Source organism: Sturnus vulgaris, chromosome 3, assembly GCF_052056855.1.
Source record: "Sturnus vulgaris isolate bStuVul1 chromosome 3, bStuVul1.hap1, whole genome shotgun sequence".
NCBI lineage: Eukaryota > Metazoa > Chordata > Aves > Passeriformes > Sturnidae > Sturnus > Sturnus vulgaris.
In genome coordinates, this window is record NC_142245.1 from 68,146,896 (window position 1) to 68,174,714 (window position 27,819).

The 27,819-nt window shown below is 37.4% G+C and overlaps 1 protein-coding gene across 6 annotated transcripts in view; it reads left to right on the forward strand.

Moving 5' to 3' along the window:
* The window catches only part of HS3ST5 (heparan sulfate-glucosamine 3-sulfotransferase 5), a 190,784-nt gene that overhangs the window by 80,492 nt on the left and 82,473 nt on the right, over positions 1 to 27,819 (forward strand). For all 6 annotated transcript variants that reach the window (XM_088161894.1, XM_014879255.2, XM_088161895.1 and 3 more), the window contains one exon: positions 19,448 to 19,647. The gene's annotated coding sequence lies outside the window, so the exon portion shown is untranslated. The remainder of the gene's footprint in view (positions 1 to 19,447; positions 19,648 to 27,819) is intronic.

The following is a 27,819-nucleotide window of genomic DNA, read 5'->3' on the forward strand; positions in this document are numbered from 1 at the left end:
CATATTTCTGCTTTAAAATGGAAGACACTGCTGCTATTAACCAGACATGGGATTTCAGCTTCTGCTTTCAGAACTCTTTGTGCTTCTGTTATATTGAAAAGAGATCACAGTTTTTTTCAGCATGGTCATAAAAAAGAGTAGCCCTGGCATGTGCCTATCCTTAGATGCACATTCTGATTTGTAAGGAGATAAGGCATGCATGGGAGACAAATATAATCAGAAGTTGCTTTATGATTGTCTTCACCATCTACAGCTTCTAGCGCCATCATTCTGCAGCATACCTATCAATGTGCTTTCCTTTCCCAGCTCTTTGATTTCTTTAGTTTTCTTTCTTTATCAAATCACAAAATTCTGGTCATAGTGTAGAACTGCTTTCCTGACTGTTCTATAGGATCTTGTACCCTGCAAACATTAGGTTTGATTGTGGAGCCAAGAGACTGCCCAGTGTACATCACAGTGGAGAGTGGCACCTGCTGACTCAAACATTAATATTTACACTGAAAAGAATCAAAGGAAATACTTTGTGATTTTATAGGTCTAAAAAGACATTATTTTTTTTTCAGTTTATGGCTTTCTGATAAAAGTGTATGAATTTAAGGAGGCAAAAAGTGAAAAACTTTAATTGTTCAGGATTAAAGTAGAGAAAATGTTACATCATTGTAAAATGTCTTTATCTTATAGTAGAAAGATAATTGTGATGTTTTTATGCGTAGACAGGAATGATACAATAACTGCTTAATCCCAGTTTTCTACATACATAGACACTCTCTATTTTTGACATCAATACAATTTTCAAATATTTACTTGAAAGACTTAGTCCTGGATTGTTTTGAGGGTTTTTTGTGCCATTTTGTGCCACTTTTGTAGTCCACGACGTTTAAAATTGAAAACTAAACCTAGTTTTGATTATTGAGACAAAAGCGACACTCTCTTCATAAATATGTATATACACCCGAAGTTAATCAGTTCACTGTTCTGGAATTAGCTGACTGGCTCGCCTTGGTGTGTCGCCAATTAGCAGGAACCCAGGGCTACTGTCAGTTGACAGCTGGAGAGAGATCCCAAGTTCTGCAGCATACGGTTTGCTATGTTGTACAAAACCCTGAGCTCATGGTATTAATGCTTTAATTTGCTTATTAGAACCTTCGTCAGCAATCTGTCTGCTACTTTCTAATGAGCAAAATCCACCTCTAGAACCCTGCAAGGAGCTGATTTCCTCAACATAATGCTCTTCAGATGTTTGAAAAAGCAGCTTTTTGCTTGGTATTATTAAAAGGAGCTGATGAATAGAAAAACAAAGCAAGAAAAATCACAAGAGATAAGCAGAACGGGGGAAGAAGAGTGAAGGCAGTTCTTTGTCCAGGAAATTGCATAATTCAGAATAATTTCCAAATAGAACACCTTTAGAAGATAATTAGATGTTTGTTCATGGGACTCTAGCTGTAAAATAAAAATATACACTTTAGGAATTAAATGTTTATTATTATTTAATGGGGTCCAACAAATAGTTGGATTCAAATAGTTTTTCAGTAAATGATTGAGAATGGTTGACTTTTTTCTAGCAAAGAGTATACGTGCGCAAATATAGTATACCGACATAATAGGTACAATATAGAAAAACAGTTTACTTTTTTTTTTAATTTGGAACAAATAGTTGTTTTCTAAGTCTGTTTATTCTTGAAAAGTTGGATAAATAAAACACAATCACCCAACACAATAGGATCAGAAAGTTAAGTCCCACAGTAGTGGCAACAATAAAGTTATTTATTTTACATCTTTAACTTCATTCTACTCTAGGAAAGAATGTATTCTAGAGATCATATCCAATATATCCTTATATATTTAGAAAGAGAGAATATAATTGTCCTTACATTTCACATATGATCTGAAAGAGCAGTGCTGATGTTGCATACTCCTGAAGTCCCTGCCACAAGTTGGGAATGAGCAGCCAGACAGAATCTATGACACAGGATGTGACTGGAGTCATAAGAATTCTGTGAGAATCACACACAAACAAGTCAAGATTAGTATTGATCTATTTTTGCATTATTTACAGTTACCCTGGAGTCCATATGCATGGTTTTGATGGAGCTTAGCTGCATTAGGATTCAAGCTAAATATCATATTAGAAGCCCCCCCTAGGGAGAAAAGCTTTCTGAGTACAGCATGATGGAAAACACATATCAGCAGAGTGCTAAAGATGACTACATAGCCTCCTGTGCTGGCTGCTATAGAGATTAACACATGACTGTGAAAAGTAATATGTATTTGTTGATAACGTAGAAGTAGCTAAGGGACTAAAATGAAAATTGCCACATTTCCTCCTTTCTTTGGAGAAGATTCATCAGTGAATGAAAACATCAGGAGAATGACAATAGAAATGAAGAAAACTTCTTTCCACGGAGAAATTTGAAAACAAAACTTTGACAGAGTGAAATGACCTTGCCTGTTTAATAAGCTTAAATAGGCTCCTGCTGGCAGTGCTTCTATCTGTTGAAGGACAGATAACAATCCTGCTCTTATGTCAGGGTTTACAATCACTGTCACAGAGCTTGTCCTGTACTGTATATGGGAGCAGCAGCAGGGAAAAGCACAGAGTAGAAATCAGTGTTATTTATGAAGAAAGAGATTTTACTGTGAGTTAGAGCATTTGAAATGTACATATCCCTCATCTGACTTCTGGAAGTCTGAGCAGATCTACAAGTGGAACTGCTGAGTCAGCATTATCCCTGATATAGCTACACAAAGAGAGTTGTGCAGTGTTAGGAAAAATGTATCTGTCTTGTCCATGTGAGTGGGTACCAGCCAGTGATCCACAGAGAAAGTAGGGTTGCGTGTAGCACCAGTTTAAGGTGTTAGCATTGATGCCAGCCAATTTTGGTGAGACAACAGGAGATGTGGGGCTGGTACCACAGTGTACAATTTTTTCTGGATTTGGTCTGTTTTCCTGTTTGTCAGCTGAAAGCATAGCAGTCAGCAGAACAGCCATGATAATGTTCTCTCTTACTTGGGATAATTTTCTTTTCCAAGGTTTTAGAGGAAAGCCTTGTTTTCCAAGTCTTTAGAGGGCAATATCTGTTTCAGTATCTCTAAGAGTAGCTCCAGTTTCCTAGTGAGTTTAATACCTTGAGTAATAGACACAGGAAAATGGCAAGTTCCCTACTACATAAGAGCACAGGACTTGCTAGCATAGGATCCATTAATACTTTTTAATTCTTCATCAGAAACCATAGCAATAGGACAAGGAATAAAGAATTCACACTGAAAGAGGGAAAATTTAGGTAGGTGTGCAGAATTGTGAGGCTGGTGAGGCACTCGAACAGGGTGTCCAGAGAAGTTTTGGATGCCCCATCCCTAGCAGCATTCAAGGCCAGGTTGGGTGGGGTATTTAGCAATCTGGTCAAGTAGGATGTATTCCTTTCAATGGCAGGAGGCTTGGAACTAGATGATATTTAAAGTCCCTCCAATCCTAAACCATTCTATGATTTTTTAATAATGATTGTTGCTGAAAAAATACACATAGTAGAAAAGAGTGAAATTGTCAGCTGTCATGGTTTAGGGATAGTATTCTCCAATTTAGTGCTTCTGCTAAAACCACACTTCTGTTTGTTCTTCTGTGCCCCTCCCCAGCTGGAGGCACAAGAGGTGAACATCACAGGTTGAGATGTCCTAGAGGGCTACCAGTAGGAGTTTACAGGAGTCAAAAACATCACCACTGGTGAAAAAAAAACCTCTCCATTGTTGCTTGGCCTGTTCTAATGTTGTTTTTTTAAAGACTTCCTGCAAGACTTCACATGGTATCAAAGCCCAAAGGAAATAGTCCTTGTCTTTTAGGTTTCATAGGGTGTTTTTTTTCCAGACTCAAAAGAAATAATTAATAAAACTCCTTCTTAAACAGAAGTTATTGCAAGTCAATTTCTGAGAAGTGCCATGTTACTGAGATACACTAGTGGAGAAAAGAAGAACTGCATTAAACATAAGGGCTTAGGAAAAATAGTGTTTTATTCTAAATAAGCTTGTCTTGTACAAACAAAAAAAAATTGTCCACATTAAAAGTTGCATAATTTCTCATAAAATTTTGTCACATTTTGTGAGGTTTCAGTGTTCTCTGACCTGCAAATCTTCAGCTATTCACCTTCAAAGAAGTTGGATGTCATTTCATCCAGGACTCGGGTAGCAAGAGTTCTGGGGAAAAAGTGTTCCTGGTGTCTGCATTCCTGGAGGGAGGTAGAGGAAGGAAAGGAGAATCACAATAGGAAAGACGGTTGAAAAATAAGAGAATTCTGATCCCAGGTGCTTAAGACCATGCTAAAAAACAGTGAAGGAGAAAAAATCTGTAGAATTTGTATGTGATGGTGATCCCCTTGACTCGAGGTGATGCATTTACTTCCAACAATTTGAGGACATGAGGCAGAACAGCACCTTTGTGCCTAAACAAATAGGTTGTGCTGAGAAAGCCTGAGAGCATGGCCAGGGTTATGCTACTCCTTCAGCTCAAATGTTTCTATATTGTGTTGTCCAACACATACAGCTCCAAAATGATCTTCAGCTGGAAAATAAAGCAAAGGAGATTTCTGGCTGTACCATCTTCTTAGACCAGTCCCTTTCTGCAGACTTCCTGCAGGTTTTCCTTCCTGGAAGTCACATCAGAGTCTTGCTGGTTGCTCTTGAAGAGATATGAAAACAGTTATCAATTAGCTAAAAATCCTTATAACACCACAGAATGATGATGAAAGACTAATAAAATCCAACCATTATCAGCACTGCCTGTGTAAGACAGGAGAGCTGAGAGTGCTTTCTTCTGACCCAACTGTTCTGCAAGGCAGTGAAATCTGTCAGATTTCACAGAATGGCCCTCACCCACCTCCCAGAGCACATGTTCACCATCAGCATTCATTTCTGTATGCATTCTCTGAATGTGATGTGAAACCTCAGCTGAGGCTCAGTCTTCCCTCATCAAGCAGAGCAGTCACATTCCTGAGAAATCAGAAGGGTCCAGCTGGCCATGGTGGGAAAATGCATCTCACAGATATAGGAGAGTCATTCTCTGGATAGGAGAACCAAGAAAACTGCTTGTAAGAGCTGATACAACAGAAAGTTGAGTTCAAAATTATGTTACAATGACATAACATTTGTGGCAGAATTAGTTGTAAAATCAATTTTAACACCCCAGCCTATGTAGATATCAGTTTCATTTTGTTTGGTTTTCTGATCTCAATGCATTTTCCTAGATTCTTTTGTGTTTGATCACAACTTGTTGAATTTTTTTCCCCTTCTTCCTCAGTGCTCAGTCCCTTGTGGATTCATTGTAGTTTACTTTTCATATGACGAGCTTTGCACACATCTGTGCACAGTGCAGGAGCTTCTTGGTATGGTTGTTGGCCAAAGACTGTATTCACACAGTTAAATCTCTGACTCTAAACAGTTTTTCATCAGTGGGGAGTGCTAAAGGTCTAAAGATCTAGGTATTTTTCTCTGTTAAATCCTTGGAGCATTGCATAAGAATTATTTGATACATTCTTGAAATGGATGTCACAGATTTCAGTATTATTGGGAGAACCCACAACTACTAGTCAATAGTTAAAGGGTAATTTTTATACTGAAATAAATTTACAATTACACACATGTACAGAAACAGTATAAATTTTTAGTAAGTGGTATTTTTTTCTAGGAATAGGTCAGAGATGCAAAACGCCCAAGAAGTATATTTGTATCCCTTCAGAACTGGCTTTCTATACTGCATTTATTGTTTTCTAAATATGCACTAACACTTGCCAAGTATTGCATAAGAAGACATGAGGGATGCTAAAGATGTGTCAGAACAAATTTTCACTGAGGTATTTTTTAAAGTAATCTTTAAGCTCTCAGCTTAAAGCTTGGTAAGGCAGCTCAGTTCAAGGAGGTGCCTTATTTAGGAATGGACTCCCTTGTGATAGATGATTAGCTGTCATCATAGATTTTTGAGGTCTTACACATATCACGTTCCAAGCTCCATAGAAATTCTTTGAAGAATTCATCTTAATATGTTTTCAGATTGCATTGAAAACCTATAATGTTGTCTTGTGTCTTTAAAAGCCATTGGGTTATGGATTCTTTTCTATGAATTTTTGATAATGTGGTCCAGAACAAGAAAAATAAGTAGTTATTTGTCAACTAATCTTATGAAATTTGTATTGACTATTTAAATGCTTGCTTTGTAGAGCTAACCAATATCATGCAAAAATTCCCAGCAGATCCATGAATAAGAAATAGTTTTGTCTGATACAGGATTTACTTCTGCAAAGCTTCTACACTTTTTATGAGAAAATAGATCCCAGTTTATTCAAAGAAGAAAAATTCAATAGTGGTAAAAATGTCATTGCTTAGTTTCATCATTCAGTTCTGTCCCTAATGCAATTGTCATATTAGAAAAAACAAACTTGCAAAACTGAATGTTTCTAGCAGCTAGTCTTGGATCTGAGGTTTCCCTTGGGGCAGTGGAGAAGAAATCCTCAGTGTCCCTCACACAGCTATAGAAGCCCCTGCTAAATCAGCTGTGCTCCCCTGCTCCAACAATAGCATGTCTGTGCCACCATGCAGCTAGCCCTGTTCCATGCCACCCAGCCTCTTTGGAACCTCATCTCTTTTTTAAAATAAACACTAAAAAAACAGTTTGCTGTTTGGTGCAGTCTGAGAGCTGGGCAAAGCAGAAGATCATACCATTTGTCTGGTTTATCTACACCAGTCCCATTTCCCTTCACCATGGGAAGCTTGGTGTGCTGTATCCCTGCAGCCTACCTATCCCACATGAAAGTGTCTGTTTTCTTCCCAATGACAAAGGCTGAAATAAGTAGAATTCCATTTCGCTGGTGTTTATTCCCCTTCTGGAGATATGAAAGCATGTTCTGAGAAAAGAACAAAAACGTATATAAAGTGAAAGTGATACTATGAAACTACCACTATATATATATACATACACACACACACACACACACACACACACACACACACACACACACACACACACATATATATATATAAACAATTCAGTGGATGCTAATTTTTCAATCAATCAAAATGCTGGGTGTTTTTCATCTTGCTATTTTCTCAAATATTCATAGCTACTCTAAAAAAAAAGAAAACAATTATATTTCTTTTGAGGGCATGTACAATATGGCACTAGAAAATTAGTTTTCTGTGTTGTGTAATATTATTCTGATAGGGGAAAAAAGATTAAAGAAGTTAAATGGTTTGGGGTTTAGTTTGGGGATTTCTTAAACCTATGATTCACTGAAGAATGTCTTACAAAATCTTGTATTACTTGTTACAGCAGTTTTTTATGATGATTCATAGCTGTGACAATTCAGCCTATTGATATCAAAACCACTTTGTGCAAGTGCTCTCTGCTCCTTTGTTCCACTGACAAAATGCAAAACCCTTCTTATATCACTTGGGATGTTCCACGATTTGAAATTTCTAACTTCAGTCAACTGTTTAATCAATATATTTTATAAAACAACAAAGTTTAAAGATTGTTTTCTGCTGTACCAGGCTTCACTAGCATAAGGAATGACAGTTGTTTTGTAGGTTTAAGTTTAAAACAGTGGTTTTACCAGCTGTTGGGGAAAACTGCAATTACATTTCCTTTGTGTTTACGTTCTGGATATGTTACAAAATTACTGTAATTATGTAGAATAGAACGTGATGATTATATGATTGCCTTTTTGCATTTCAAAACTATAAAGATATTATAACAACATTACTTGTCTGAGTTGCTCTCATAGGAAAGTGAAGGGTACAAGTTTCCTTTTGGCCTTGAATCAAACGGTTTGTGGTATATTTCAGGTCAACCTGTGCAGGTTGCAACCACTGCAGTAAGCCCCCCAAAACAGCTTTGGAATATGCCATTCCTGAATAAAAGGTATTCGATTTGCAAGCAACTTTGAAACACTGAAATGAGGGTGAATCTGTTTATCTGGCCTGGCAACCAACATCTCATTCAAATCTTGTTCCCAGCTAGACTTTGATCACTGAAAAATTCAAACAAGGACCTTCTTTGTACTATTGATCAAGAAAGAAAATCATGTGAACAAAATGGATATGTTTTTAACTGTTGTCTGGATAGGTAAATCATTTTTTCTTGCATAGATTACTTTTATACATTACTTTCTTGGGTAACAGGAGTTTTCTATCTGTGACACTCGTGAAAGAATATTTTTAATGAAAGAACTCAATGACCTGACCATGATGTGGGTTCTAGTTCTATTGAAGTGCAAGAATAAGATGGTTTCTTTAAATAAGCATAGCCCTGACTCTCATCTTTGGTATATTCCCAGCTTCTAAACCAAACAAAGCAAGTACTTCTGACAAGTGGCAGGAAAGTACACTGGGTGCCTGGGGCTTTACTCTTTTCTGTGGGGAGAATAAGTGTCCTACTTAAAATTGCTGCAACCTAAGGAGCCTCACTGTGCATAACTTTTGAATTCTGGATGGAGGGATAGTATCAAATAAGTCATCCAACAAGTGCTTTTGGCAGGGAAGGGAAGGAAATGGAACCCAAAAGGAAATTTCAGAAATGTGTATCTTTAAAAGGGTTTGAGTTTATTTTGTTTTTTTAATGGAACTCTTGTTTGAAACCTTTTTTCTTCTCTCTTATCAGCTTAGCTTTCCCTGTAAACGTAGAGTCCAAATTTTAACTGCAAAAAATACAGTAAAGCTTCTTTACTAATGTCAAGATAATCTTTTAAACATAAAACCCAGCGGATAACAGTATGAATGCTACCTCTAAAACTGGGTCACTCATCACTCATCTTAAGAAAAGTTATACTTCCGTTCTTACACTTTATCAGAAAAAACATAGTACTTTGATGGGACTAAAAAATACTGCTAAAACAGCAGGATATATTTTAAATTATTTTTATTATTGCAATCTATCTTGTTTCTCAGAAGTTTTCTTCTTTAAAATTTTTGAGGGATTACCCAACTAAACCCTTCTCTATTATTCTTTCTTCCTAAATGCTGTACCTTTATTTGTATATGGAGTCCTAAAACTACCTAACTTGTTTCCCAATTACTACCATGGGTTTTTTAGGTAGCTGAAAACTTTTCCAGAACACCTTCTGTGTTGCCCTTTCTTCATCTCTATGACAATGATTATCTCAATCTATGCTAAGACTGAGACACAGTGGTGAATTTCTTATGCCCTTTTTATGCTTACGGTGTTGTGGCTCTGAGTGAGGATGCTGAATGTATTTAATGCTAATTCAGCACTTCTGCTCCCCTGGAGAAAAGCTAAATAAAGTTTGAAAGTGGAGGTGGGAAGCATTTCTTAGGTGAATGAATGCAGGTTTTTTGTTTTTTTTTTTTGACTTCCCTCATTAGTGTAAATCAATGTATCATCACTGACTTCCATGGAGGCATGGCAAATGACATCAGCTCAAAGCCTATATGCAATGATAATATTTGCATTTGTTGAAGCTTTGAATGAGATCTATAAAGCTTTCATATGGAACAGATTTGTTGCACTGGGAGTTCTTAAGACTTTCTCTTTGGAGTGTTTGGAATTTTCTGGTTTTCAGACTTTTGACAGCACTATGAGGCATCATATTTCTTGTTTTGCTGGGATTTCCTAATTAGCAATGCTGAGCAGGAATTGTTTGAAATGCAGTGTGAATTGCTGCATCTCTGTCCATATTGCACATTTTAAAATTAATCTGTTTCATCAGAAATGTGTCTGTAAAAATTAAATGACCACAGCTGCTACACCTGGGTTCTTGAACCTGAAAGTTTGTCTATGCAAGTTCTCATTTGTGAGATATAGTTCATTTGCATATACATATTTGCAAATAGGATTACTCTTTTGACTTTCAGCAAAGCTAGCTTGAAAAGTTTAATAATTTTTCCCCAAAATAGTAAGATAGAATTTTGCAAAAATTGTAGTCTTTTGTTTCTTGGGTTTTGTTGGTGTTTTTTTGCTATGTGTAATTTTAAGCTTATTTTATGAGAAATAATCATTGTCCATTTGAGTCACCACAGGACCTAGAACTGGTGGGCAAGCTCAGCTTCAGAAAAAGAGAAGTGGAGGTTATATGCATGCTGTGACAGCAATAAGCCCAAGGGCAAAGCCTTCTGTTCTGGAGAAATGAGGGTTAGGTCCTTTGAGCCATCTGTCTCACAGGTCTCCAGAGAAGACTATGAAAAAAGGAGTGAGCACTTACTGGACACAGATCTTTTCAGATATTGATTTAAGGATGATTCTTTATTTGTAGTCCTGAAAGTAGTCCTTCTAAATGGAATAAACTTGGTAGATAAAACCCCTTCCTCAGACATGCATCAGTCCTTACCTGTACTGAAATCATACCTGTTTAGGGCAGGGTGTAGAGAACATGGCTGAAAATATGTCTATATACTTAATTCAGCTCTGCCTGGTGCCTTTTTCATTTCCTTGGTGTTGATCCCGCAAGAAAACCGGAGGTAGATGCAGAAGATATATGAACATCAGAAGTCACTTCAGCCTGAGCACAAGCAGATGTAAGGTGCTGAGCTGACATCAGAATTTTGGTAGACCCACACAACTATTTCCATTTTCTGGCATCCAACTGCTCTGACATCCATTTCAGCCTCTGCTGCTGTATGCAGAGAGCACCTTAGGTTTCAGAGAATGGCCACATTCATTTTGGGTCACATGCTGCACCAGATCCACCCAATCTGCCACTTAACCTCAGCTGTTATGCAAAATTAAGGGGGAATTGTAAGATAGCAAGAGAGCTCCATGTACATAAACATCTGCTTTGAAAAGGTGCTGTTTTGCTGATGAGTATTTTGGTTTGTGTTTGTTTCAGTGTTACCAGTATTCTATAAGCACAATGATATTTTGTTGCAGTTTTGTAAAGTCCAGAGTCAAGGGAGCACATAAGAACCTCAGTTTTCATTGAGTTGAAATAGACCTCAAGTTATAGGAAAAGTAAAACCTAGAATGCATGCCCTAATTACACTGGGAAGATCACCATAAACGAATAGAAAATAATGACTCTGTTATCAGAGGAGAGGTGCAATCCTCTATTTATATTTTAATTCAAAAAAGGTTTTTCAGCTGCAAAAGATTTTTGTTCGACAGCACTGTGGGAACTCCTAAGAAAATTTTTATTCTGCATGTCTTTAAAGCTTATGGGTTGAGTAATACACACATGGAGCTAAATCAATGCTCTTCATGTCCAGCTTGTTATGACAGGATGTAGAGCTAACAGAGCCTCTGCTTAACTTTTTGAACCCCATTTGCAATCTCTCTATACAAAGTATTCATATTAATATTAGTGGAACTCCTGACTGAAAAAGGCCTAGGAGATTTAAGGCCTTTAAATCTTCTTGGCTGCATCATGTAACTCATAGTTCCATAGATTAATTAGGAGATGCTAGGGCCACAAACTAGTGCTGAAAGAGAAGATGTATTGGCCAAGATTTGTGGCTAAACAAACTTTCTGTACATCCACAGAAGCTCTGTCACTCCTCTCTATAGTCTCTTGAAACATTATCACAAGTAGCATTATTTCAATATGTTTACATATTGAGCAGTTTCTACTCATTTCAAGGTTTTGTGTTATTCTTATCACTCTAGTGCCTAAGCACCTTAAGAATGTACACTTAATTTCCAAAACTAACATGCATGAGAAGTAAAGTGGTTATTCACTAATGCTAATTGGCTTCTAAAAAGCCAATAAATTTTTCAGATAACACTAATCTTGATATGTTAAATATAAATAGTGGAAGATATTCACCAATGTGAAAAGAAAGTCTTTTGAAGCATTCATCTTTGTTACTCAATGAAGCAGTTTCTGTCACTTACTTGCCTATCCTTGACAATCTTCATCTATCAAATGTCTCTTTTTCAGTTGTTTTCCCCAGCCTTCCTATTTGCTTAGCTGATGAAACTCTGCAAGCCAAAGACAGCAATTCTTGGTGGCCCGTTCTAGAGGATCTGCTGGTTTTTGCTAGAGCTGGAAAACACTTGTGCATAGAAATAACATGAGCTTAAACTATTTTCATTTCAGTTCCTTTCTCAATTTTTAATGGAAGCTGCCTCCCTTTTTTCAAGGAAAGATGTTTTTTCATGTGTGATTATTTCTTAAGCAGTATTGGATTTTTTGTGCGTACATGTAAAACCAAACATCAGAGATATATTGCTGGATTGATACTGCTCTCATTTCTTCCAGGTAATCATAAAAAGCAGCAGTTCACCTTAGAGCAGGCTGTAATTATATATATATATATTTTTTTTTTTTACCTATGAGAAAGGATGGTGTATTGAAACTGTCTGAGCAATACCTTTTTTTTGGTAGTCTTAAGCAAAGTAAATATGACCATGGGGAGGAACTATCTTATCCCAGTAGACATGATGCCGATCTCTTTTGTGCCAAAGTAAATCAAGAATAATTTTACCAATGTCAGTACAGCCACATCAGTGCAATTCTAGTGGGAATATGGAATATGGCACAGTATCTCTGTAAAGAATAATGAAAAATTGCAATGGGAATTGTTGTGCCTGTGTATCTCTGCAGGAAATCAGTAGAATTTGGTATTTTAGAAGCTTGAATAAAAGAAACTTCTAGTTTAAATTAATCAGGGCTGAGTTAATTAATCTGGCATGTGACAGGAGAACACTGTGAAACTTTAACCATGTCATCTGAGACTGGACTGAATATCTCTGTTCTGTACAGGAAAAATGTATTTCAAATCTGCTGTTAATATGATAATAGTTGACAGAATTTGGGCAGGATGGGGACTGACATAAAAGCAAATTGGAAACAAAGACTGCTGCTCTATCTCAAATGTGGCTGTTACATGGTGCAGAGCAACTCTTTCTGTGTGTTTGTGACAGAAACCAGGAAACAGTGAGATAATTTTGTTAGCACAGGCAGGTTTTTGGATTCTTCATGACTGACAATGTCTTCACTCAAAGTACAGAACCAGTTTCTGAAAAAGTGGCCATTTATACTGCTTACACAACTGACTGGGTAGTGATAGGCTGCTATTTGAGCCTGAGCAGACAGATACACAATGAATCCATACCCAGCGTGCTGCCTCGTGCACCTGGCAGCTGTCCCTCTGCGTGCCTGTGGAAAACTCCCATTTCCCCACCAGCTGCAGGTGTCACATGAGGCTGCTGCTGCTGCAGCCAGGAGAGAGAAGGGGTCCAGAAGCAAGGAACTGAGATCAAAGGATGCTGCCTTTGAGGAGGGGGCTGAATCAGATACCAGGAGGTTCAGTGCAACATTATATTGTTTTCACTGTCTGCCTGGAAACATACTAAAACCTTTCACATTGAGAAGATATGAAGATCCTATAAACACAGATTAAATAAATAAGGTTTCCAGTCAGAGAAATTAGAACTGAAAAGTATTAATTCATCTAATTTATACGCTCATCAGTTTCTAGAGCGAAAGTGATCAAGGGGGGACATTTAACTGATTTTACAATTGGCCTGTATTTCATTCCCAAAAGAACTTACTTTAATGGGCAAACGTACTGAAAAGATAAGTCATAGTGATATTTGCATTCAGATTATATTTACTGCTCTCTTCAATCTGTGCATCTTTGTAAGTCAGCTCGGGTCTGAAGTCACGTTTGCGTGGGACTGTACTTCCTCTGGAAAGCTGATGAGGCTGAGACTCTTTGGGTCTCGTGCATAAAATCTGATTTGGGATTCAGAGTACTGCTGTGTAGACTTCACTCAGAGAGAGAAGATCTTTCCTCTGAGCAATGCCTAATATCGGTGTTTGATCTGTCAGGGGAGCCAGGACTTCTGCTCAGCAGAGTCACCTGGGGGCAAGAGGCCTCGGGGTGCCTCAGGTCCAAACTTTCACCGAAAACAGACCAGTCACACAGAAGATACATCAATGTCATCCCAGTGCTTCTCATCCTTCCACTGTGGACCTTTGAGGAGAGTATTTTTGGAAGTTTTTCCACCTTCTCTGCACCCTCCTCTAAGGTAGCTGCAGACCACAGCCAAGTCTCTCATTAGCCTTCCTTTCTTAAGCTGAGCAAACGCAGTTCCCTCATCTTCTCCTTGTATCTCATAGGCTGCAGTAATGAGTATTCGTGTGGATTTTCTTGCTTCTGTTTAAAAATCTGGATAACTGGAATATTTGGAAGCTGCAGTTGAGAGGGCAGGAAACATGACCAAAAATATAGCTGTCCTCCCACTGCCTAACACCAAAATAAAGAAGAGCGTGCCTGTGAGCTCATGGATTAAGAGAGTATCCAGGAGAGAAGAATCCTTTATGATGGTTTTTCAGATTTTCACTTACAGATTGTATCAGGCATTGCATAGTAAGATGTAGTAAGTAGCTACGAAGAGATGAACCAGCTGATACTAATATATATACAGATTTGGAATGCAAAAAAATCCATAGCAGTTATCATAATATATGCTGATTTTACACACTTCCTTTTGCCCAAAAATAATTTGTGTTATGAATACATGTATTTAAATATATTTGAACATTAAATGACATCTATTATGAGAAATAAATCTATAACAAATTCTTTTAGATATGGGTACCTTAACTGCATTCATGAAATCCTTGGACATGGTTGTCAGTTTGCAACGTGCTGATGAGCATGTGTGAGTCCCACTGGCCCTTGTCATTTTCTCACTGTCACACAAAGCTGTTGAGGGTCACTATGTGTTGTAGCCTTCCCTTCCCAGTGAGCACGGTATACCCCTGCTGCCAGGGCTGTGATATGAGTGCTGTCATAGCTCCATCCTCTCCTTGTGCCCTTTTGCACTGTGCCTCATGTAAGTGTGATGAAAGGCATCTCTCAGCACCCAGGCAGGGATGCTGGGCCACTGGCTGTTCCTTTTTCTGACTCTCAGAAAAAAACAGGTTTCTTGCTAAGAAAATTCCTGTTGGCCTCTTGTCTGCAAGGGGGTCTCTCCCCAGGTGGAAATTCATTATTTATTTCCTCCAAGAACAAGTGATTTCCTCACAAAGCTGACCTATTTCTGCAGATCATGCGACAGAGTTTCCGCTGCCGTAGCTGTACAATTGCTGTACAGTTGTGCTAATGTGCTGGATTTACATCAGTAAAGCAGCTACTCTTGTCACAGGTAGCAATTTGTACTGAATAATTGTCGCAGAGCTCGTGCACAAGAACCCACGTAAAGTGTATATTGCACGTATTTATTGTACATATGAAATATGGTGATTTATAGGAAAATACATGCCCTTTTGTGGTACAGTACTCAGGTATAAATGAGATTTTGTGTGTTGCACATACCCCTGTTCTAGGGTACTTCAAGAATATTTGTTCAATATTATTTTATTCTTGTTTTTCTTATTAAATATTTATCGCAACACAGCCTTGTTATTTAAGACTACTGCCTCAAGAGACTTGCTGCACATTTCACACCTTTTTTTTAATGTAATTTTAGTCTGATAATTTTTTTGACTTGTTATAAATTTCTTAGTGTAGACTCACTTCACTAGGTTTACACCATAGTAACACATTACTCAGTGTAGAATGCTGATCTCACCTTTTGCCTGACAGTTAAATAGAGGAAAAAGAGGAAATTTGTGCTTATTTTGAAATGTGGACACACTATCACAGTGTTTACCAACTTTTATTACCTTGATGCAAATATACCTAGCCATGTTTTATCACACTGAAATTTGGGTTCAAAAGGAAAAATAGATCTTCTTTAAAATGTAGGTCGCTAGCAATCAGCTTTTCAGTGGCAAATCATTGAGCTGCTTGAAATTCATTCTATCAGGCAACCAAAACTGGAGCTAGTTTGGAAGTGAAAAGCTGATGACAAATGTAGTGGCGTGGTGGTCATTGTGACTTGCCATGGCTTCACACATCTTTAAAACATTTTGAATAAGAGCTGAAAAGGTAATATGTGGCATGTCAAAATTTGCGAGAATAGAGGGTTATTTCCCCTAGGGTAAGTACACTTCATATTTATGCAGCAAGTGGGAAAAGCAATCTGTATAAATTCCTCCTAGATTCCATCAAGAGCTCCTGGACTATGTGTGGTCATCTCTGAAAGAACTGTGCTGGAGGGCTTCCCAGCACTACTGACCCAAGGCTCTCTGTCAGAAAGATTTATCCCAGAGACACAAACACTACAAGCTCTGGCTTCTTAGAAGTAGGGGCAGTCTGATTATCAGGGTTGAACAGATGCCATAGACTCAGAAATTTGGGGGTGTTCTGAAAATTATTTTTATAAAGCAGAGGGAAGTTAGAGGAAGCCTGAAAATGACAATATGTATAAGTGACTGATAATTGATTTTATTTTCTTTTTCTTTGGCCCTAATCACGCAATTATGGCTCTCTGTATCTATTTTCATGACATTATGGCAAATTCATCATTCTTGTAGGGACCTATTCTGATGCTGAATTGAACCTTCCAGAGCAGCCTTGACGCTTTGAGAGCTAATGCCTTCTGTCTGTCGAAATGTTAAGTATGATTCAGCTCTCTTGGTTTAATCTAACTAATTTTATTTTTTCATTGAAATGGAGATGGTGTGGGCATGTGGCCAGATTTTGTGTATTATTTGAGGAAGAGTAACTTCCATGTGTATAAAGAGAAAGTTGCTTACAATGTCCAGGTGTTTAGCTGTTTGCTACTTTCTAAACTAGAAAAAAACATTTAAAAAACAAATCAAACAAATAATTGAAAATCTATTTTTAAATTCTTTCTTTGCAGTATCAGGAGATTCTTGTCATCTGTTTTTATAATACTTTTTGCAGGATGTTTCCTTTTTCAAAAATCCTCTGCAGCTAGCAGATTCAGAAAAGGAAATCTATAAACCAACTCAATTATTTAAATCTGTAAACCAACTCATTATTTAAAATAAACAAACATAATCCTCAGCAACTCTTATTTTTGGTGTGGACAAAGACTCTAGTCTTAGGTAGAGTGGATAAACACACACTGAAAATGGATAGTCCCTAAATAAGACACTCTAGTGTTCTCATTAGTATAAACAGAAACGTTTAAATTAGAAATCAAATCAGAAAAAAATATTTTGTTACCCCATTTAATTTGATTTTTCATTTCATATGTATTAATTTAAACTGCTTACAATAAATAAATTGATGATATTTGTGATTATTTATATATAATTACATCTATTGATGTTCACACATCCATAATATTCCACATTAAATTGTGGCTTTTATTGGTAGATCTGTCATTCCTGAAACTTATTGTATATAATTAACGAGTCTTCATCAAATAATGGAAGATAAATTCCATCTAAGTTTGAAAACAATCTATTCTTTGTAGAATATATGTGTTCATTTAAGCTGAACAGTATCCGTTTTATAAATAAGTCTACATACTGTCAACACAGTATTGACTAGTCTCCTCCAGCCTGATGGGAAACCAGTCCTTTCTGCAAATACAGAATACCTGTAAAATGATAGGACTTTTAACAACATTATTCTTAGGGAGCTTGACTGCTGCCCTGGAAAAATTTAAGCCATTTAATTCGTGCAATACACCTGGGAAAGTGGGAAAATATTTATATGCAGCTTTTGTCCAAATGTTTTCAAATCTCCCTTCTTTTCTCTGAAACGTCAAAGGTGGTGATAACTGCCATGGCACAGCCCTTAGAATGCATTTTATTTTCCTTGTGAACAACTCAGCTGAAAATCCTATAATTCAGAGCAGGACTTGTTTGTGGTACATTAGGAGCCCTTGAGAGCTCCTTCCTAAGGGATTTATCACATTTGCTTCCCTCACTGTCTGTGTCACACATACGAGTGATAACAAACACTCTTTGGATCTAATACTGCAATCTGTATCTCTAAGTATCACTGGCATCAAAGAATTAGACCATTATGATTTCCAAAGTCTCATTCACACAACTGAAAGACAAGTTCATTGTCTTCTCCATGTGACTATTAATCTCCCCCCAGGGAGAGCCTGTAGGTTCACAGAGGCATTTTCAAGGGTTTGTTTGTTTATTTGCTTTCCAGAGCCAACTTATTAGCTCTCAAAGATGCTGTACATGATACTGGCATGATTTCTCAGAGCAGTAGTTGAGATGTTTTATTAGTTATTTCAGCTGAACACTTACTCTCTGAAACTGAGCTATCAAAAGAGGGCTTTTGGGACACTATCAATTCGGTCTAATGTATGAGCTCAAATTATTGTATCATTATAATATGCTGCTTGGTGACTTTTGCCATTGATTTGCCTACCTTTTTTAAATTGCTCAATCAGAAGCCATTTATCTGATAAATAATTAATGAATAAATGTTTGTGATGGAAAAACAAAATACTCAGCATTGCAAATCATGTATACTACAGGCAACAACAGTCAGAAGTAAACTGCTCTTGAGCCAAGTAAGTGGTTTATGTAATGCAGATGGAAATTATGTGTTGAAATAAACACTTCATTGCAAAGAAAGGATGGCTGCTATTCTCCTAGATTTTTACAAGATTCTTGTACATTTCTATCTTCATTCATTGGTGCAAAATTTAGTTTCAAGAGCGCAAAGGCATCTGCACTTTTTAGACTCCAACCATACTGCAAAGGTGCTCAAACTGGTCATTCTTTGCAATACTTTTGTAGAAACCTTTTGATTTAATGTTGATCCTCTACTCACAAGTACTTTTCCCCAGCTAACAGAATAATTGTAGAGGTAATGTCTTTTGGCAGGTCACATTGGCATTTGATGATTTTGAGGGCTTAACTGTATTCCAAATTCCTTGGGACTTGATTTACTTTGAATGAAAATAGATATGTTCATGCCTGAAGCTAGAAATTGTAGTATGGGCCTTGCAATTAAATACCATATTCACGTTTGTCTCTGTGACCCACTTCTTCAATATGGAGGCATAGTTAGATTATTTAAAAAAAAAAACCAAACCTAAAAAAACCCATAAAATAGAAAAAATACAAGATCAGGTAAACAATTCTCACTAAATGCTGTTACCATTTTCTCCAGATGTGTCTGGCATTGTTCTTGCTAAAAAAGTAGTTTTTCCAGTGATTTAAAAAATGGCCGTAAAATGCATTTCTGGCCAACGTCAAGGGTAAAATGTAGCAGAGTAGCAGTAACATGCACAATATATTACCTCTTTCCAGTAAATATCTAACATTCCTTTTCCTGTAGCCCACTTATTTTAAGTGGAATTAGCCATTTTCTGTCTTTAGGAATGACTTTTGTTTGGGGCTAAGTATTGTGAAATGGGTTTGTTGTAATTTTCCTTCCCTCTTCCCCTTCCTCTCTAGCCTGTGCTCCATATTCCAGGCTGCCAATGTTTACAAGATACTGACACAATACTTCCAGAAAAATGAGCTGACATGTACTACCTCTGGGGCCCTACTGCAAAAAATTTCATTTTTAAACAAGGAAACTGGAGTTTGGGGTTCTTTCAGTTCTTTGGTTTAGCTTGTTGGGTTTGGGTTTTTTTTTCAAATAAAAACAGCAAGTGTCCTCTCTTTTTGTACAGGCTCAGCAAGTTGTACACCATTTCAGCAGAGATGTCTGATCCTTCCATCTGCATACCTGGAGATGCTTTATTCCCTGAATGGTCTTTTCAGTAATCACTAAAGGCTTCTTGGGACTGAACACTGGAACAGATGGACACTGGAATATTCTTCATTGAACATAGATGTACTGGACTTTCTGGATGTGCCTAAGGACACAAAGGTAAGCATCTTCCTTAAAAGCCTCAGGTTTCAGGAGTGTTTCATTTAATCTTGATGACCAAGGACTATGTTTCAATTTGTTACTTGAACAGGGACACAGATGAATAAAAAGGTGATTAACACAACATACATATAGCTCAGATCATGCTTTTAACTGCCTCGGAATAAGCATGCTTAGTGAGCTGGGGCAACCTAAAGCCTCTTAAATGACAAGCTGGCCCCCAAGAGAAAGCTCTAGCCATGCTCTGAGCATGGTTGCCATTAACCATTTTTATTTCCTCTAGACTTGTGTTTAGTGCATTTCAATCGCTCTCACTTGATTTACAACCAGTAAAAAGAGGGCAATGTTCTACTTTGTTCATGAGATGGTTCTTGTTTACAATCAGTGGGAATCAGAGTGTTTGTTCAACTGTGTTGATTGTTCTAGATGGCATGTAGGCTTCAGGGGAATGCCAAAGATATTCATAACATGTTGGAAGAAACTAATGGCAGCTATTCATTTTCATAAAACTGCATGATTTTGATAAATTGCTTTTTCTACCCTTTGGTTTCCCTCAAAATATTATATAATCTGCTGATATTATCCTGATACTACTTTTTCACCTCAGGAAATCAACCTTGACCAGAACAATTCACTGATATAATTTTTTTACAATATGATTGAAAACACAGAAGAAAAAATTTTGTAAGCAGATATGTGCTCAGAAAGGTGGTAGAATGTGTGTGGGCATATGTGCTCATCAAGTCATGTCTCAGACACATAACTGACAAGGAAAGTAGCAAGATCATAAGGATACATCAGGATTTTCAGCACTAATCATAACATTATAAAGAGTCACTATGTTTATAATGATGTGGATAATGCTATGAGCAGTAGAGAAGAAAAGTGAACAACCATATAACCTTGATTTTATTCTGTGATTGCCATCTGTTTTTCATCTTTTGCAGAATATTCTTCAGGAATAATGCTCTATCTGTGTTTAGGGGAAGAGGGGGAAAAGTTCTTTTGTTTCATTCTGTCAGCTTCATCTTATTTCATATGGACATTTTAAAACCCCTAGTTTTACAACTACTTTTTCTTATTAAGTGTCTCCTATTAAATCTATTAAAATCTATTAAAATAATTTCAGGAAACCTATTGGCTAAAGTAAGCAGACCTCAAACTTAATGTAACTAATGTAAATAGAACTATATGAATTGAGTTCTGCTTTTTTTCTTTTTTTTTTTTTTTGACGGGATTCTAGTGCTATCATCTGAATAATAGATTTCTAATCAATCTTCTTCTGTCTGCTACTTACTCTAGTTAGCATCTGAGTTTGTATTCTAAACACCAACTCCCTGTATAAAATAAAGAAAAGATAAAAATATCATCCCTCATAAAAAATAATCGTTTGCCTATTGGCACCAAATATCTACGTGAGATAGAAGGAGAAAAAAACAAAACACAGAAAAATGAATGCAGTTTTATTTTATCTAAATTCTATTGAAGTTACAGAGAATCTTTGTAACAGACTTCAGTAGGAACAAGAACATGAATATAAAAATACAGACTCCATTTAAAAGCAGAAGGTTAGAGGAGCTGCAAGATTGTGCAAAGTTTTCTGTGTGGAGGAGAGCTGTGTTAGTTCTGTGAGGTGCCCTCAAATGTGATACTTAAATATTTTCAAAGAAGGTAAAATTCATATGACAGAATATGTTGTATTTTAATATGTAGATTTTTAAAATAATATTTCATCTTTTATACCTCTGTGTGTGTGTATATTATGAGGTGAATTAATATCTCAGTTGCAGAGCTAAAATGTCAATTGCGTTGTAAACTCCATCTTCCTGCACCGCGTGTATGTTTGCACTTGGGAGGTTTGTGTGATATGTCTGTGTGTGGACTGATAAATAAATATGAAGGATAGGATTATGGGTTTGGTTAGCTCAGCATAGTTGTTGATAGAACCTTGCTGTTTTAGGACAGATAATGCTGGAAGATAGAATCATAGAATGGTTTAGGTTGGAAGGGATCTTGCAGATCAACTAGTTACAGCCCCCCTGGCATGGGCAGGGATCCTTCCCTCTAGACCAGGTTGCCAAAGCCTCATCCGGCCTGGGCCACTACTTCATCACTCTCTGAATAAAGAATTTCTTCCCAATATCTTTTCTAAACCTACCCTCTTTCAGGTTAAAGCCATTGCTCCTTGTCCTGTCACTATCTGCCAATATGAAAAGTCCCTCTTCCTCCTTTTTATAAACCCTCTTAAGGCACTGGAAAGCTGCTATTAAGGTCTCCCAGAAGCCTTCTCTTCTCCAGGTTGAACAACACAACTTATCTTAGCCTGTCTTCATAGGGGAGGTGCTCCATCCCTCTAATCACCTTTGTGGGTCTCCTTGGACCTACTCCAACAGGAGTAATTTCTTGTGCTGAGGACTCTGGACCTGGATGCAGCAATCGGGTGGGGCTTCAGGAGGGCGGAGCTGAGGAGGAGAACACCTCCCTTGACCTGCTGGACATTTCTCTTATAAAACAGTCCAGGGATGTGTTTGGCCTTCTGGGCAGTGAGAGCACATTGTTGGCTCATTTCCAGTTTTTCCTCCATGAGAACCCCCAAGTCCTTCTCCACAGAACTGCTCTCAATGAGTTTGTCTCTGAGTGATCATATCCAGAATTGCCCCAACTTAGGTGCAACTTGCACTTGGACTTGTTGCACTTCGTGAGGTTAAGTATCCTCCATATCCTTCACTTTTTTTACAGTATTGCTACTAAAGCATACATTTATTAATACCAAGTTATAAATTTGGATGTAAAATTATGTTAAAAAAATGGCTTTCTTTTTCCTTTTTGTGGATTTTGTGATTAATGCTACAAAAAAAACCATTACAAACAGTACAAACATTATTTGATAGATTGGAGAACAAGCTGTCTTCGACAGGTAAGGTAACAGACATGTTCATTTAAACAGTGCAAATCAAAATGAATAAACTAAATTCTCTGACTGGATGCAAAACCAATGGAGTTCCACCTGTCCAAATTTTCCATGGTTAATTTTTGTTACTGGCTAGATTTAGATGCAAGGCCTGCAAAAGCTTAAGTAGCAAAAGTAGGAAATTACCCTGATGTAAGTGAATAAATGATGGTTATACTGAATTGAGTACCTATATTGTGCTTTTATTGAAGGAAAATGCAAAAACAAAAACAAAACAAACAAAACCAAAAACCAAATAATCAAAAAGCAAAAACAAGCAAACAAAACCAAAAAGAGCTTGTGAACTGGGAACATTTGTCATAATCTGAGATTTAAAACTGGTCCTGGAGATTTTGTGCTAAACCTACAGCATACAGACCATATAGAGGCTACAGCTTCTGCCCAGAGGTTAGGAGGAGAGTCCCTGAAACAGGAAAGACTGAATTCTGCCCTTCCATGTCCTAGAAGGTTGAATTAATGTGTGGAAACAAAAATGTCTTCTGTCAAATATATTTTATAAAAAAAATAAACCCAAACGTGATCTATTCACCATCTCAGAAGTAGGTCAGAGCTGTGGATCCTAATCTAAAGCAACAAGACTGAAACTCAGCATAAGGTCCCTTAAGATCCAGAAAAACAGGTTGTGTTTAAGATATGTCTGTACCCTTGTCATCACCTTTGCCTGTCTCGTTGGTCCTCCTGAGAATCACCTTTCACAAGAGAGAGACCCCATCTTCCTCTCAACCACTGCTTCTTATCAGAAAACATAGAGCTACATACATCTATCTATAACAGAAAAACAAGGCTTAGGCATGAGTTCGATCCCTGGCTCCTGCTCATCCATCCCATCTATTCCCATATTTCCTTGGTTTTGCCCCACAGTCCCGTTCAATGCATGGTAATTTTCAGGGAGCAGGTAGGGAAGGGACAGTGTCCCAGAAGCAGCAAAGAATACAGGCATTTTTTGGGGGGCAGACAGACAGGATCACCCACAATCTGGGCAAGAGAATTAGTCCTGGTTTGTTCAACTTGGAAACATGCACACTGCCAAGGAAACACTTGGAAACACTGCAAAGCCGAGGTCCTCACTGACTCCAGTGGAAGCACAGACATCTTTTATGGTAAATGTTTCCACTGTTCAGCACTTAAAGGACAGAGAATTTGAGGAGGGTAAGCTGAGACTCCCCCTTTTCCATTTTGCACTCTTAGAGAGGATGTAATGAGAAGTATTTACAGTATGTATTGTTTCACACAGTAGAAAATAACTGCTCAAACTACTACAGTGGCCTCTAATCCTTATCCCCAGGGCCTTTTTCTTTTTTTTTTTTTCCCTTTTGTGTCATTTCTAGTTTTAATGAGATAAAGAAATCACATGAATGTTTACCATGTTACTCTTGTGGCAGAAGTTTATCCCCTGTGTTGACTTGTAAACTCAGTCTTTTGCTCTCTTTGTATAGTCTTTTCTGGAAACTTACAATGTGAATTTACCTTAGTAACATGCTAGGCCTCACATCTATTAGCTGATTCTGATATCTATCATACAATTTTCTCCTGTACAAATTAAGAAACTTGCAAACATGTATTTTATTCAGTAAAAAAAAATGGTGAGAGAGATATGATTATAAACTTTAACAATATAATAAATAAATAAATAAAGCATAAACCCATAAATCCTAGGCACTTTGTCCCTTCTACTAAAAACATGACTATCAAACAGTTTTTACAAGAGGTAGTAAAGGACTTATGTTTTTCCCTCTCTCGATAATTTAATTCATGTAAGATTTAAAAAATATTTGATTTAAGAAAATATGAGCATTTTTACTTACTTGGAAAAAAAGGCATTTTAAACAGCAGGATGTAATTTCAGACTATTTGCAGTCAAGAGGCCTCTGCTGAGCAAAATATTCATTCAATTTAGGAATGCAGATTATAATAATTTTCCTATCTCCCTCACAGCAGGATTCCTGCCATCGTTTTGCAAACCCACAGGTTGCAGTATTGAATGAGTAGCTAACTTCAGTTTCAGGTAACACATGCTTTAAACGTATTCTCATTAGCTCAACTTAGTTATAATGCAAAGCTGCTTAGTTTCACCAAGTGAAATGGGATACACTTAAATTGCCTCATCTAATATAATACTCCTTAATACATGCAAAGTGGTTTATGATGGCAAAGCTTGTAGAGCATGAAAATCGGCAGGGAAAGTAAGGTTTTCTGGCTAAAATTGTCAAAAAGAAGTCCTATTTGATATCATTTCTTTTTAAAGAGGTTAAGAACGAGGAAAGACAGATTGGAATAAGAAATAATCAGTCTAGAAAAATGTAAATTTAGCACATTAACCTTTTTAATATATCAGCTCTACCAAACAAGAAAATTATCAACTAAAGCTTTCTTTCTGTAATATCTTCATACTGTATAAATGTAAAATACACAGTGTCCAAAATGTATTGCGGTAAGAAACAATATTCTTCATTCTATCTATTTTATGCAGGGATTTTTATACTGTGTGCCATGTTTCCATTTTTTAGTATTACGGCAATATCGAGCTTGGTGTAGCTGTATTAATTTGCAAGATCCTTTTAATTTCAGACAGGGATGAGGAATTACTTATCTCTCTTCCTCCTTTAAATGCTAAGTGTATATACCCCAATCTTGTATACTTTGCAGACACAAAGTCTGGTTTCAATAGGACCCCAGAAAAACTGGTAACATCATTTTCTTTTTTCCCAATATCTTGCACCTGCAGTCTGACCATAGGACTATAAATCCTTTCCCTACATCCCTTTCCAGTACTTCCAGAAAACTCCAGGGAGGGGCTAAGCTGCTACAGGCTTTGCAGATGACACCCAAGTGTATATCTCACTTTCTACAGATGTAACCAGAGCCATCACAAAGATGTTGCACTGCCTAGAGGAAAACGGCTCCTGGAGAAGAGCATCTGGCTGAGAATGAATTTGGGTGAGATCCAGACAATATTGGTTGAAAGACAGAAATGATCCAGACAGTCACTTGAGCAAGATTCCTATGTTCATGCCTTGAGCATTAGTTTGAAATAAGGCTGTTCATATCCTTGGAAAAAGGCAGAATAAGCACATTGTTCAGCTGTGGCCCCAGAGAACAAACCAAGAGCTCTTCACAGTCCAGTTGAAAGCATCTGCAACGTGGGTTTTTTCAGTCTGTGTTAGTTTTCACTTTTCTTACAGCATGAGGCAGCAAAAACAACAAAATCTAGAAAATGGTCACGTACCTCCAAGAAAAAGGCCTAGGCACAAAGATCTCTGCTTCATTTCTCAGGGGTTGATACAGCTCAGTGTATGCAGAGCTGTTTGACTGTTCACAGTAAGAGAACATTGCTCCCGCAGTGCAGTGTCTCCAAGGCTCCTATTTGCTTCAGGATAGAAAACACTAATCTTGTTCTCAAAGGTACAGCCATTTTGGATCTCTAGATATCCACAATTGCTTTTCCATTTTGTGCAAATGGACGGCTTCTACATGAAACAATCTGAAAGCTTCTGAGCAAAGAGTGTTCCAGAGAGAGGCTTAATGATTTTCTTCTGGTTATGCAGTGAGCTTTTCAGGTCTGCACATACTGCAGAGGCCTTTCAGCAAAGCATTTGACATCCAGAGGTTCTGTAAGTCGGCTAAAATTAAGATTTCTTCTCTTGGTGGGAAAAAGGTTGAAGACAAGTTATTTAAACTCTGGGAGGTCATAAAAACATCCTTCATCAGGGATGCTTCAGGATACGACAGCTCCTACAGTAGCAAATAACTGGCAACTAGAGGTGAAAACATATGTGAAAACTGTAAACAAGTAATGTCCCATGAAAACACGTAATTGGAGAAGACACACACAATACTCTTGGGGAAGCTGGAATCCAATTTCAAGGTGGAACAGGTCTTTGAACCTGGTCCCAAACATTGATGAAAAGTTATGAGTAACTTTATAAAGGAGAAGTAACTGTAAGACTGTTGGTATTCTCTGTAAAATCCTTGAACCTTCTACCTGGAAGCATTATCTTTTTTTACTCAGTTTCCTCAACAGGGAGCAGAAAAGGGCATCCTGGGGTCTTTTTCCTGATGAAAAGGAAACACTTATACTTTGTTGGTATAAGCAGTCACCTACAGTTTAGTCCCCTAGATTTTCTGAGGTCCCAGCATGACCAAGTAAGATGTGCTCCTCTAAATATTTCCCCTGTATTTCTTCCAGTTCACATTCAAGAGTAAGCAAGAATAAAATATCAATACAGCTCCTCAGCTTTTTGCCTTTCTTACTGGTGATTGCATAGTTTTGGTTTTTGGGGGATACTTGTTGGGAATGTCTGTTTCAAAAGCAAAGATGTATTCAGAGAGTAATCAAGTCATCCTGTTAATTTTCCATTTATATTTTGTGCATATGAACTGGAGCATTGATCTTGATTGATTAATCTTTGGGCTTCATAAGGAAAATACATTCCTAGAACACTTTCCTCCTGGTAACGCCTTCCTTGCAATCTCTTGTTGACTCACCAGCTGTACTGCTTATCACAGCTTCATTCACTTTATGAAAACTCTTTAAAATTTTCTCCATTAAAAACTGTGTAGAAAACTCAGTGCATGTCTGTGAGACACTTCTAGGAGCATGTATTATTGGGAGGAATAAAATAAAATATGCAAAGCTACTATTCAATTGGTATGTGCACAACCATTCTGTAGCCATCATGAATAAAGCATTTGTTTTGTTAAATTGTATGTATATTCCTAGAGGGCTACTTGAAAGACAGAGCTTGTTAGAGAAGGCATGGAAATGCAGAACTTCTCCTTTTTCTGTGTTCAAATCGTAAGGTATAATCATAAATTCTGTCTGCAGTCTGACCAGCTTTAAAAGCACACTGGACTCCACTAGAAATCTTGGAATTTCTTTTCCATGATCATTTGTATAATCCAGCTCCTCTAAGAAATGAACAGTCAACCAGTCAATCCATGCCACGATCTAGAGGTATTCTCCCTCAAAAATGCCCTGTCAGTGCATGAAGTCCAAGCAGAGACAGAGCAGTCCACTCCAAGACACTTTTCTGATCAGCCTCTGCCTCCTGGAGCCTTTGCAAATCAGAAGCTGCAGTGTGAACATTTTGCTGTCGAGGGGATATAATGAAAGTTGACATGCTTTGATCTGCTAGGAGACTCACAGGAAATGCTGCCATAAAAATACTGGGTTCCCTGGGGACTTTATGCTTGTTGATTTG